This window comes from Leptonotus elevatus, chromosome 8 (assembly GCF_054856555.1).
Source record: "Leptonotus elevatus isolate MCC_2025b chromosome 8, RoL_Lele_1.0, whole genome shotgun sequence".
NCBI lineage: Eukaryota > Metazoa > Chordata > Actinopteri > Syngnathiformes > Syngnathidae > Leptonotus > Leptonotus elevatus.
Genome location: NC_141246.1, coordinates 17,293,870 through 17,303,395, shown reverse-complemented (window position 1 = coordinate 17,303,395; position 9,526 = coordinate 17,293,870). Strand labels below are relative to the sequence as shown.

Here is a 9,526-nt window from a genome sequence, read left to right as displayed (position 1 = left end):
AAGTAACAGAAGTCAAAGACTTTACATATTAAATTAAGCTGTCTGTGTTTTAATTAGACTACCTATACCAAGTTTTTGTCTCTTTCATGTTCAAGTTTCAGACTCACATGTTGAAGTTGTCCTTTCAACCTTCCTGCCTGTGGTTCATTTAGTCTAGCAGTCTTGAGGAAAGACTTCAGACGCATGAAAACCAACATTCTCACAGACGGACAAACATTAACCCGCTGTCTGACCTTCCTCTGCTCCACCTAAGGAGGACGAGAAGGAGAAGGAGGAGGAGGAGGAGGAGGAGGAGGAGGAGGAGGGGGAAAAAACAGAAGAATTGGAAACACATTCCATTTCCCGTAAAGCTGGGAGAAGGAGCGGTGAGTCACCGGGGCAGTTTGAGACGGGCTCTTTGGAATCGCAGACGCTCTGTTTTTGATGGTCTCCACGCTGTGATTTTAGTCCTCTCTGGATTAGTTAAATGTTGTTGATGTTGTCGCTCTCCTCCCTCATCATACATCCATCACTTGTGCAGACTCTGAAAAAACAAACAAATGTGACTAATTGTATGAAATTGAGCACCACCTCAAACGACTCCAAAATTAATTGGATTGTTTTTTGCCCTTTAAAAGTCACACAATAACAACGTGTGAATGGCGCTTATGTCTTTAGCCAAAGCATTTCACAACAGACCTCCACCAAGGAGTCAAATTGCGAAACACTGCGGAATAATGCGCTCCTGTCTGCCTCTTCACACCAGTCCAGACAACGTGCGTGACCAGACAGACCCCCCAAAAACAGGCAAACCCAAGAAAATGTGATGCTGCTTTTCCGTCTAGTTCCGACGCGGCGTCCTGAGTCACAGACGGAACTCCAAATCGCTTTCATGCTGACAACTTAATTGACTTCACTCAAGGAGCAAAGGCCACAATATGTGCTCTTGTCCACACTCAGTACTAACGCTACATGCTAGGATTCTCCCTGGAATACGGGCGGACCATAAAACTATTACATGAATCTGTTAACATGCTCGAGGCCCCAAGTTCCTCTCTTATTCACCGAAACTGGTGCAATAGTGGCTCGAGAGACATTAGCTTGAACTCATTCACTGCCATTGACGACTATAAACGTCAAAAATTCATTTAAACTATTTCTATTAGTTTAACTTTTTTCTCCCCACACTTGTTAACAAGAGTATGAAAACCTAGATTTTTTTTAATTGTACATTTCGAACAGACGTAAAATTTGTGATTAATCGTAAATTAACTAGTGAAGTCATGCGATTAAAAATTTCAACCGCCCGTCACCCCTAATTTTTAATAATCTTTTTTTTTTTCATGAATTTATGGCAGTGAATGAGTTAACATTTATCAGGTAGGAATAGAGGGTTGAAAAAGGAAAACACCACTTAATTATATTCCTATCAATTGCGTCACTGTCTAATAAATGTCCATTTTAAAATTCAAGTCAGTTATCGGTTACGTAACAGTTTCTACCCAATGGTTAAAAGGCAGTGGATTCTTATTTGACAGTATTCAAAATTATGAAAATGTAATGTTTCTTTATGTAGGTCCATTACATATATGTTACAAATTATCTAATGTACACCTTGTTTTCATAATATGGGGCTACCGTTGCAGACATGTGGAAAGCAGTCTCTTAGTCTCAGAAGGTCACAACCCCCCCCCCCCCAAAAAAACTCTACACAAACATATTCACATAAATTAATTTTCATTGCCCTAGTGTGTTCTGGAGGCACAATAATGACTCAAGTTGAGTCACACACACACACATGCAAGTACGCATGCATACTCTCGTCTAAAACTCTCTCACACACACACAAATACTTGCCAGAAATGCATTGGTTGCTGTTTGTTATATTAAAGAACAGTTTAAAGCACGGTTTGCATAGAAATGAAGAATGAGCACCAACTGTTATTAGCTGCTTATTAAACGAGCATTTTTGTTTGCCATTTAAATATGTAATATGTCAAATAATACAATAATAATACAATTTAAAGACTCTCTTTTAAAAGTCATTTTTTTTCCCAAAACACTGTAAATCCATAAATTCATTGCCTCAAAAGGTTTGAGTCTATACCCAATGAATGGGATAGCATTTATTTATTTTTTATTCATCATTCATCTTGTTTTGGCAAAGAGCTTTTCATTTTGAGAATCAAGTGCACACGTTTGCAAATGTCTTATTTTGATTAAACGCAAAGGTTATAAGTCTGCTTTTCTATCTATCTATCTATCTATCTATCTATCTATCTATCTATCTATCTATCTATCTATCTATCTATCTATCTATCTATCTATCTATCTATCTATCTATCTATCTATCTATCTATCTATCTATCTATCTATCTATCTATCTGATATGGAGAGAAGATTTTGGCAGATTTTCATCCTCCCCCCCATCTACAATCATTAATCAGAGACAAAATGATGTCATAGCTCCCTCCTGGGATTTTCCTGCATGTGGAAACAACTACACTACATGGCTCATGAGTACTTTTACGAACAATATGTCACGAATGAAGAACCTTTGGCAGCGCATGTGCACACTTTATCGGATAAATACTAGAAGTTGATCTGTGAGCGTGATCCAGGCAAAGGCTCATATTTTCCACATAAATACAATGAAGAGAGGCGAAAAGAGGACAGATGGGTGTATGTTGTCACAGAATGGGGTGGTGAAAGAGGGGAGATCGCTGGCACGCTGCTTGCGAACAAATATATGCGTCAGCGTCACGTCCAAGATTCACAAACGCTCCCTTTCCACACACATGCTGTATAACATTTTCAGAGGCTGCTTCAGTGGTGGCAGTGTGTGTATTTATATCATCTTAATGTGCATGCAGATTTGCAAAATGGAATTGATTTATGTATACGAACTAACGTGCCACATTTGTCATATTGACGTCTTCTAGTCTACGCAACATGTTGGCATTATTTGACAATTTTGACATTATTGGAAGGGAACGTTTATTTCAAGGAAACTTGTATAACAAAGCAGGTTTTTGCAAATCTGCAAAATGTGTTCAAAGATCATCAGATTGCTGAAAAATTCATTGACATAATTGGGGTTCATGTCAACAACATTTTGAAATTTTCCTTTCCTTTTGGTCATTCAACTTGTAATCATGATGGCTTCTTCTAATTTCTCATTTATTTGTTCCAAATAATCTCACTTTTAAGGTGAAGGATCAAGTATATCCTCAGAAACACACACATGCTTCACACTAACTACTGGTGGCAGGAAATTTGCGGGCGTGTCTACTGAATGTGCTGAAGCCACGCCCTGTTAACTGTTAATGAAATACCTGTACTTGGAAAAATGGATGCCACTTTATCTAGCATCTTTCATATGTTCATACGTTACTACATGAGTCACGAAAATGTATCTACTTAAAGCCACGGGTGGCTTTTCCAGTCTACAACAACGAGGCGCTCTAAAGCAGCCATGCCAGCCTAAATCCCTGATCCACATCCTCACTGTCAAGTCAGACTTCTTTTTTCCACTCTTGGCACTTCCGCCTTTGTTACTGTGACGTGCATGCACTCATGGTTGACAATGAGGCGCTCTAGAGTGGCCGGGTCAGAGCACGATCTGAAAGGAAGATGCATTTTTGGGGTTTAGGTGCAGGGTTATTATAGTTTGGGAATTTTTCATTTTTGTTAGTTTTTATTTCGTTTTGTTTTTTTAAATTTAGTTAGTTATAATTAGTTTTCAGGGTGGTTCTGTTAGTTTTATTAGTTTTAGTTTTTTCATAAATGCTTAGTTTTTGTTTAGTTTTAGTTAGTTTTGATATTGGTTTTAGTTCTTTCTTTCTTTTTAAGTGTGTTTTACTTATGCTCAATATTTAAAAAACACCATGGGAGCAACATCATCTGAAGGTGCTTTTCTATTGGCTGCTGCTAGATAATGTCACTTTTGTCCTCATTCCGGTTAATATCAAAATAAATCGACTTAAAATCTCATTTAAAATCATCCCCAAAGGCTCATGCATTAAATTGATTACCAAAGACTAAAACGAAGGACATTTTTGCTATAATTATAGTTAGTTTTAGTTAGTTTTGTTAACATAAAATGTAGTTTGTTAGTTTTCGTTTTTTAAAATATTTTTCGTTTTAATTTTATTTCATTAACGAAACTGTTTTTTGAATTTTAGTTTTAGTATTTTTCGTTAGTTTTAGTTAACTAAAATAACCTAGCAAGATAACAGCACATTACAATTTAGGGCATAACTCTACATGAAACGCTCTACGCTCAAAGTTGTTATATAATGGGGGAGGGGCAACTCATGCCAGGGGCCTAATTGGATCATAGCCCCAGTTTTAACCACACCCCCACTTCCTAAAAAGCTTAACACTAAGTCTCTTAATAATTCCCTATATTTTCTGACTACCATTTTCAGCATTTATTTTAAAGCAAAGACATTTTATTGCACACTCCAAAGAGGAGGGAAAAGGAGATAAAATGCAGAACTGATAGCAGAGGAGAAAGATGAAGAGATAGTTAAGGTGAGATCAAGGGACAAAAGAAGTCTGTTTCACGTGAACAAAGTCAAGCGCTGACGTTTCCTGACGTTAAGTATCTGGTTCAGTATTAACAACCGCCACCACATTTTTTTTGCCACAGGACTCCACCAAGCAGCCAGGAGGGGGAAAAGAAAAAGTTTAACCGTTTCACTGCCGGACAGAATTGAGTCGACTGTGGTTGAGTGACTCAAAGCTTTGAGCGCCCCGTCTTCATATATTAGTGGTCACACTACAAAGCGCGCTGAAGAAAGTGTGACAGGGCTTCTCCCGGTCACGCCTGTCTGCACCGCGACCTGACAAAAAGCAGCGCACTAGGAGGCCGCCCTGAGCGTACGCTCGGATCAATGTGCTGCATTTGTCATTTTCACCTGAAAACAAAACATATCTTTTGCCGTACTCTTGAAGTGACGAGAAAGGAGTGATGACTAACGATTTCAAGAATTTCAAGAATGTCTGCATTTCCCCCACACAATTTATCTCCTTTTGCCCTCATGGGAATGCTAGCTCATTTTAATATGATGTTCATACAGTTACACTGTCAACCATATTCCACTTGAAACAAACATGTTTTTGTTTTTTTAAAGTTTTCTGTTAATTTGTTTTAATGTTACGTATACTTTCTCTGTTTTTTTTCCTGAATGTTGCCAACTGTAAGGTGTTGTGTCTTTGCCTGTGTGAAGCACTTTGAGTTGCCTTGTGTAGGAAATGTACTAGACAAATAAAACTGCCTTTCCTTGCCTATGAATCACTGATTGTTCAGGTCCCGAGTACATTAAAGAAACGTTAATTGAATATAAACCAAGTGGGTCAAAAAACACGGGTCAATTAGTAGAGACCGGAGTTCAAAGCAAACATGGTGAATCAGCATTTAGCTATTATGCTGCATGCTAATCGAAGCTGCCAAGAGAATTGAAATCTGCCTCAAGTGTAAAAAAATATGCTTTTCCCCTCACCAATGATGAAGTAAAAAAAAAAAAAACGTTTCTAAAATACATTTTTCCAACTTCTTGTTTTTGTGCTGTGTTTGAGAAGTGAAATGCAATTCGACAGCAGTGTGAGACCATGCAAGCTGACAACCAGGAACAGGCCTGAGTGCTGCCCAAATACACAATTGCAAAGTTCTTCTCACAACTTAACGTTCCCTACAAATGGGGCTTTGTTTAAAAGGGAACCAAACAGGCTTTCTAACTAACATTTTTTGAAGAAGCATCGTAAGACGTAAGAAGCATTGTTACGAAAGAACACTTTATGTTATGAGAGGGCCTAACATGCTGTAGTTCTCTTGCATAACGCTTGCTGCCAACGAGCTGTTGAAATGATCCGACTTTCACAAAATGGTGTTTGTTAATACAAGTAGCAGTTCCCAGCAATTTAAAATGTCCTGTTCAAACACGAACGTGACATTTTGATACATTAAGACTAATGTGGCTCTTAATGGCAACTCCACCCTCGCTCTATTCATAACAAACACGCCTAATGACTGCAAATGTGGACAATAAAATAATTAAAGTCTAAATTCCCACCAGGCGTGCACGGCTTAGGGTTAGAGAAGGTCATGTCACAGACAAGCCTCTTCCACAGACTTTATGGACACGTAAATAAACATGATGTAAATGCATTTCACTATGCTCTGTCCTCGCATTTACACATTTCAGAGATCTTCAATCGACACTCAGAACTCTCTTCAGTTAAGATGCTTTATCAACTTTGCTCTGCAAGAGGAATTCTCGCAGTATTTGTGAGTTCACAAACTCCGGAGAATGCATCTTGTACCGAGCCCTTTGATTTCCACCGATCGGAACCACCGGTGGTTCCGACCAATCACAGAGCGACATTGTGTGTGTGTGTGTGGGGGGGGGGGGGGGGGGGGGGCGTGATATGCAGCTGTGACGAAACCAGGAAGCCAGCACCGTCGCCGGGGCAAACAAACAAACCTAACATGGACAATTGGACGCTGTAATTAATTCTGTTTTTGCAGAATTACTCATCGTTACCTTGTAGAATGTCAAACAGCGAGAGGCGCTTGGTGCATTTTTAAGCTGGTAAATAGTCCAATCAGCTCAAAGTATTGTACAGAATGTTGCGCCTTTCCTGAGCAAATAACTGTGGAGCAGTCCCAGATTGATATTGTGGAGAACTCCTTTGAGTGAATCACAATTATCAATCTGGCTATTGCCAGGTTCATGCTTTATGACAACACCATTAAAAACCTTGAAACTTCAACGCGTGATAATTTAAGGAATACTTTTCGTTAAAACTGAATGCCAAGTAGAACAGTAAAAGAACATCCCCCAGCCACACTCTGAATGGCTCCTTGATAAGGTCTCCACAAAACAAATTGTTAAATTATTTATTTATTTATGTTTGGAGAAAAAAAACCGCTGATAAATATCCTATATATATATATAATTTTTTTAAATGAAAAACTGGGTAAATGTGGAAAAAATCCCGGGTGAAAAAAATTTGCCACTGTGCAAATTCACAAACTTTAAATATGCATCGACTGTAGTTTTAAGTGGTAATGTCACCATGCACCACTGGATGGCAGACATTTCTTAGTTGCACTTACACCAGGTCCTATACTCCTCTATACTACAACATGAATAGGCCTAATATTTATATGCTGTATATATATATATATTAGAGCTGTCAATCGATTACATTTTTTAATCAGATTAATCACATCCCAATTCTGATTAATCACGATTAATCGCTTAATAAAAAGTTTTTTTTAATCAAAAAAATGTGCCCGCCAAGTTTAAAGAGCACCTGTTTAATGTTATGAGGAAATTGTCCAAAAATTATTATCCACTGCACACGCTCATCCTCCCCTTTTTCTAATCAGTTAATTACTTGCATAATTTAAAATGGGGAAAAAAGTTGACCCCAATAGCTTGACATACAACAAATGTTCTGAATGTCATACGCAAATATTTATTAAATGCTTTTATTTAATGCATGTAGTTATGTTTATCCGCGGTCAAAATTAATAGTGCGATTAATCTGTGTGAATACATGATTAATGCGAATTAACTTTGACAGCATTTTTATAATACAATTGATCTCCATTCTCATCTATCGAACATGGGCCAAATTAGGGATGAAGTGTCTTGTTTTGAGTTGGTGAAACTAGTAAATTCCTTAGAGTGCCATTTCTGGTAATAGAAGTGAAGACCATAAGGCCGGTGTCATCTCAACACTAAAGTGAAAGACAACAATGAGATCTAAAGAAATAAGCCTGATTGCAGGGAAAAGTTTAGGGGGATAGATTGACTAATTAGGGGTTTGTGTTATGACTGTAATACTCCAGGCAATTTGATACTGAGTTGAGTGATAAGAATGACCAAACTTGAAAAGAGATGAAAACATAAGCAGTGACATCATCTACTGAATAATAAGCTTGTAGGTCAAATGATCCTACTTCTTTTTGCCTGTCAGCCCGCATGCAGAAAATAAGCGTCCGCACTCTTCCAAGCAGCAAAGGCGGCCAGTGGCGCCGAGTGTTTGTGTCAGCGAGAAACATCAGCGAGCGCCCACACAGTTTCAACCCCACTCACAACCATTTGATCTCACCATCAAGTTACCACGTTGTCCTTCCCCTCCATCTGATTTGCTAAATATGTCTCCTGTTGCCCAGGTGTCCTCATTCGCAGGCAAGGACGCACAAAGAGGGGATGCACACAAGCTCATGTGATGTTCTGATGTATGGTAAGGCTTCACATTTACAAGCATCAAAAAGAGATACGGCAACTCATAAAACGATTTTCCCAGATATCTAGTATGATTTAGTTTGTGCATAAAATATGATTAAATATAATACAGTATAAATCCCAGCCAAGATTATTTGATTTGATTATTTTTCATGAATTTTCAAGAATTTGCCAACAAACCATTCGAATGCTAAGCTAAATCAGTAACGTTAAGTTGCCATGCCTTCTCCTTGCGCTTGCATGCGAGTTCAGTTTAGTTGAGGGGAAAAACGCAGAAATGTCAAGCATGAGGTTGAGACCTTCGCACAAGGTTAGACTGTGTGAAGATCTTTTTCAAGGAAAGCTTCATGGCTGAATTGAGTGGTAATGAAATGCACCGGTGTGCTAAAAAATGGTTGAAATTCATGAAAAATATGCAACTATTTTATTACCTTTATTGTGTATAAAGCACATATTTCACATAATAATAATAATAATAATAATAATAATAATAATAATAATAAACAAAAACATTAATAATAATAATAATAATGTACTGGACTGCTTTTTATATACAAACCAATTAAGTGAAATTGGACTAAGCAAAAACTAAAATAAAAACTACAGAAAAATTCAAACATGCTTGTGGGGTTAATCCTTTAAAAGACACTGTGTTGAAGCTTTGTTAGAGTAGCTGCAGTCTTGGTCAATAATTTGACCTTTGCGTGGCATCCCACATAATGACAGTTCAAACTTGAAGTTCTTGTTTGACTTTTGAAGCACAGTTTTGCCGAAAATTTGGCTTGAACCTCACATTACACATAAATGAAAGTCAAACACAGTACCTCAAACACAGACTTCAAATGTAAACACACGTTAGAATTAGTAGACACAGAGTATAAAAAGAATTGCCTGAAATTGAAACACAATTTATTAAAACAACAGAACAAAAGTTGTTTACACGGAGCAACAAGACACTCGGGAATACAATTTAAATATTGAATTCTTTGCTCCTTCCTGACCCCATTCTGGAACCTGCCGCTGACGTACCAGTGCCACATCTGCCCCAACACTGACTGCAACTTATTGGGGAAATGAAAACGCGGTGTACCGAAATCCTCCCCACCCTGGACTCACATTCACTTCTCTTATTTTCATGCAAAGAGGAACTCCCTGGCAGTTCAGCACATCTCACCAGATACAAACTCAAGAGTTTTTCAGTAACTGCGGTTAAAGCCATAGTATACAATATGTCATGAACAGTATTTCACTTAAAACTTGATCAGATCTATTTTAGTGACCTA

The 9,526-nt window shown here is 38.0% G+C and overlaps 1 long non-coding RNA gene across 1 annotated transcript; it reads left to right on the top strand.

Moving 5' to 3' along the window:
• The first annotated feature begins 315 nt into the window (after positions 1 to 315).
• Positions 316 to 5,272, top strand: LOC147170030 (uncharacterized). The gene is made up of 2 exons (XR_015095852.1): positions 316 to 365; positions 4,634 to 5,272. It is a non-coding gene; the product is annotated as an uncharacterized LOC147170030 (long non-coding RNA).
• Positions 5,273 to 9,526: the final 4,254 nt, after the last annotated feature.